The sequence below is a fragment of the Sinocyclocheilus grahami genome, unplaced genomic scaffold, assembly GCF_001515645.1.
Source record: "Sinocyclocheilus grahami isolate Dianchi unplaced genomic scaffold, SAMN03320097.WGS_v1.1 scaffold2156.1, whole genome shotgun sequence".
In the NCBI taxonomy this organism is placed as follows: domain Eukaryota; kingdom Metazoa; phylum Chordata; class Actinopteri; order Cypriniformes; family Cyprinidae; genus Sinocyclocheilus; species Sinocyclocheilus grahami.
Window position 1 is genome coordinate 48959 of NW_015507335.1, and position 4971 is coordinate 53929.

Below are 4971 nucleotides of genomic sequence, written 5' to 3' on the forward strand. Positions count from 1 at the left end.
CAGCTAGTACGGCCGTCCCCTGCCGGTTCGCCGCTTCAGGGCACCGAGCTAGCCACTCTGATTACACCAGAGGTCAGTCTCGAGAGACTGATTCCCTTAGTAGACTATTTGGCAGTGTGAAAACTACTGCCAAACGTGTCTCAGTGGGTCCTGCAGACTGTAGTGAGAGGCCACAGAATCCAGTTCGGTTCTCCTCCACCTCAATTCAATGGGGCCTTTCCCACCCTGGTGGGCCCCGAGCAGGCTCTGGTAATGGAACAGAAGTAGACACTTTCTGAGGATGGAGGCCATCGAGGTGATCCCTCCTCGCGCAGCAGAGTCCTACAGCCGGTACTTCACCGTTCCGAGGAAGGATGAAGGGCATCCTTCCTCATCATAGGACGTTCCTGAGGTTTGCTTTTGGGGGCAAAAGCCTACCAATACCAGTTCTTAATTTGGCTTTGCACTCTCACCCCACACTTTCACGACTCAACCACATCGACGATTGGTTGATATTATCTCAATCAGAGCACATGACGGTTCGACATCGAGATGTCATTCTCGCTCACACAAAAGAGCTGGGGTTAAGACTTAATCGAGTCGATCCTCGTCGCGAGAGTGAGTGAAAGCCGGTCACTCACTGTCAAGCAGTTCCAGACTGCTGGGTCTGATGGCAGCCGCGTCCAACGTGGTTACTTTTGGCCTGCTGTACATGAGACCCCTACAGTGGTGGCTTAAGACCAAGGGGTTTTCCCCGAGGGGAAACCCACTTCGCATGCTCAAGGTCACGCTGCGGTGCCTACATGCCTTAGACATGTGAAGGAAACCTTGTTTCTTATGTCAGGGCCTGGTGCTGGGAGCTCCTGTTCGCCGCATATGCTAGCGATGGATGCATCTTTCACCGGTTGGGAGCCGTCACTCACTGTTAAGCAGTTCCAGACTGCTGGGTCTGATGGCAGCCGCGTCCAACGTGGTTACTTTTGGCCTGCTGTACATGAGACCCCTACAGTGGTGGCTTAAGACCAAGGGGTTCTCCCCGAGGGGAAACCCGCTTCGCATGCTCAAGGTCACGCTGCGGTGCCTACATGCCTTAGACATGTGAAGGAAACCTTTTTCTTATGTCAGGGCCTGGTGCTGGGAGCTCCTGGTCGCCGCATATGCTAGCGACGGATGCATCTTTCACCGGTTGGGAGCCGTCATGAGTGGCCGCTCGGCCCGTGGCCTGTGGAGCGGCCACCATCTCAGGTGGCGCATAAGATGACTGGAGATGCTGGCCGTGTTTCTAGCTTTGAAACACTTCCTCCCAGGCCTAAGAGATCGCTATGTGTTGGTGCGCACCGACAACACAGTAGTGGTCTTTTATATATGTGGGGGCAGACATCCTGTCGAGGCAGGGGCCGAGGCCCGGGGAATAGATGCCTCACCCCGAGGGGTGAAGCAGACTTGGAGAGTCTTTGGCCAAGCTCAGGTGGACTTGTTTGCGACTCAGATGATATTGCATGGTCCCCTCTGGTTCTCTCTGACTCATCCAGCTCCACTGGGGCTGGATGCCATGGTACAGATGTGGCCGAGGCTTTGTCTGTACATCTTTCCCCCGATTGTTCTGCTCCCGGGAGTTCTGGAGAGAGTGCGCTGGTACGAGGTCAGTCGACTGCCAGTAGCCCCGTTCTGGCTGGGCCGAGTATGGTTCTCGGACTTGATTCCTCTCCTCGACGGCGCTCCATGGGAGATTCCCATCAGGAGAGATCTCCTCTCACAGGTGGAGGGTGCGCCCCCTCCCAGAGCTGTGGAAGCTGTGGGTATGGCCTCTGAAGAGGCACAACTCATAGCTTCTGGTCTCTCAACCGAGGTTGTTGAGACCATCCTCCATCCAGAACTCCTCTCTATGAGGAAACTGTACTTCTTGGTGCAGAGACCGCCAGCTCGACCAAGCTAACTGCCCATTTGGTACAGTTCTGGAGTTCCTGCAGGCCCGTTTATCCGCAGGGTTGACCAACTCCTCCCTAGAGGTCTTCTTGGCGGCCATTGCGGCCTACCACACCCGTCTCGGTGGCCATTCAGTGGGAAGACACCCTCTTCTTACACGTTTCCTCTGCGGTGCGCTGATGCCGAGGCCGAGGCCAGAGAAGCTTATGCTAAGTGGTGAATCGGGATGCCTTGAGCCCTCTGATCTTCCCCCTCCAGAAGTTGTCCTTCGGGATGGCGGGCCCCGCCTACTTTAGCCATTTCTGGCTCCCTTTTCTCTCGCCTCAGTTGTGCTCTTCCACACTAGGCAGGGATTTGCCAGTCTGGCGGCGTGGGCATTCTCGTTCCCGTAGCATTTCGACGCAGCTCAAGTTCCTGAAGGGGAACGTCTCCAGGTTATGTATGTAGCCATGGTTCCCCAAAGGGAATGAGACGCTGCGTCTCAGGGCCATACTTCTGGCATCCCTGCCAGCGCTTGCTTCACTCCTAGAAGCTGACGCCGGTTTCACCGCACGTGCTTTTATGCTTCCTGGTCGCTACGTCACCCCGCCCGTGACGTCTCGCCCATCCATTGGACTGATTACACATGTGATTCAGAGCGTGGTCACGCTGGAGGCGTTCCCATAGCATTTCGACGCAGCGTCTCGTTCCCTTCGGGGAACCATGGTTACATACGTAACCTGGAGACGTTTTCTATAGACATATTTCTCACGTCTGTGTGTGAAGTATTCGCAGAGTTTCAGTTTGTTTTTGTGACGCATTTCAGAAAGAAGTTCACATAGTCCAAAACAGCAGAAAGCGCACCCTATTTGTTTTGTTTATTTTGTTATTGTCAATGTACACAAATAAAAGTATACCATTTATAGATTCTATTGATTTTTTTCTTATCTTTCTCTGGGTATTTAAGGTTATTTTCTCTCTTATCAGGAAAAACTGCAAGTGAATGCGCAGAGGGTTAAAGATGCTGCATTCAGTTAGACCAGGGGTGTCAAACTCAATTCCTGGAGGGCCGGAGCCCTGCAGAGTTTAGATGCAACCCTAATTAAACACACCTGATCCAACTAATCATGTCCTTCAGGCTTATTTGAAAACTACATGTTATGTGTTGGGGCAGGGTTGGAACTAAACTCTGCAGGGCTCCGGCCATCCAGGAATTAAGTTTGACACCCCTGAGTTAGACGATAAATTTAGATTTCAAATTCAATATTGATTTTAGAACTGTAACACAAATACTTTTTAAGTAACTGTAATTAAATTACCTAAAAATGAACAGTAATCACTTACTTTACTATTTTCAGTGGATAAGTAATTTAATTACAGTAACACGTTACTTAGTAAATGCGTTACACACAACACTGGAGAAGACACCATCAAGGATCCCTTCAGGATAAGTGCAAACATCTGTAATATTGAACATCTCCCCTGTCAGGCACTGAAACACTATTCACTTTTGCTGAAGTGTCAGCAATCTTTGATGTTCACACACAGTGGGAGGTAGGCACGGGTGATAGAGCGGTCCAGTGGCTCACTCATAATACCCACCAGTTGTTGCCTCCGGGTCCCAGTCAATGCCAAACTGAGTCCTTAGCCATCTTCAAGAAACGACTAAAGCACATCTGTCCCGTCTTTATTTGACCCTCTAACTCTAGCACTTGCTAAATGCTAAAGGACTAAATGTAAATGTAATATCACCCAATGGGAAATGGTCATGTTGAACGATTCAACAGAACCCTGGGTAACATGATCAGGGCGTTGCCACTAAGGTGCAAGCAAAAGTGGCCACAGATTTGGCAAAATTTGACTTTTGCTTATAAGTGCACAACCCACGAGTCGACTGGCTATGCACCTTTCTATCTAATGTACAGCATAATTCCCAAGCTTCCAGTGGATGTGATGTTCAGCAGTATAGAGAGAGACAGTGTCATCTGACTATGATACGTCTGAGGGATGACTTGAAAGAAGCTTTTGCTCAAAGGCATGCTGAAGCCAGACAAAAGTGGACCTGTATAATAAAAAGACAAGAGAATGCAAAGTGGGTGACCAGGTTTTGCTGGCAAACAAAGAAGAACGTGGACGGAGAAAGCTAGCAGTTAAGTGGGAGTCCACACCTTATACTGTTGTTCCTCAATGTCACACTTACCGCATCTTCAACACCCATACTGGTCAGAAGAATTTTTTTTCATAGGAACTTGCTTCTTCAAGCTAACTTTCTGCTGATTGAGGTTGCAGAACTTCATTCAGTGATGATAGTGAAGCAGTCGATGACTGTAGTGGTGTAACTTTGAGTGATGCTGTAACACCCAAGTCTGCATGCAGTAATGCAAATCGAAATGCTAATTGGGTTGCAAAGACCATAACTCCAGATGATGTCCCTGTAGTGGACAGCACGTTCCAGGGCCCAGTTTATGGCGGGGCCCATCTCTGACCACAATAAAGGTTTGCTACATTTTGATTGGATCTTGGTGGACTAACAGAAGCAAACTGTCCAACGCCATCAGATAAAGATGCCAGGACAACAGCCAGACACGTCTTAGAGGGCAAGAAGAAGAACTTTGGTACAAAGTCCAGGAAGGACAGGACTTCTCATTGGTCAAAATGCAGTTTCTGCCCTTCACCCACCAACAGACTGATTACTAAGGTTTTGGCCTGTGACCGCCATAAAAATTCTTTAGGACCTCTGGATTCAGTAGCAGTGGGTGAAACAAAGAGAGATCACAGAGTTTATCCTTATCTCATACTTATTCAGAGAAATAAATCGGCAGCGACAGCGACAGCGACGTGTAGTGCAACATCTTACACAAACTCAGCTGTTAATGGACAAATGAATGCACGCATGACAGTTCAGTCTTCTTCCATCATGTTTGGACTTAATGTGTTCATAACATTGCCAAAGGTATTCTAGTTGTGGTTAGGTAAGTGAATAATGTATTGGTAAAGAATTAGTGACACTTTTCTAAATGTGTGTTTGGACTGTGCAAATAAGTTCCACAGGAGGAAAGAAGTGTGGGTCACACCGTGTCCCCCCAC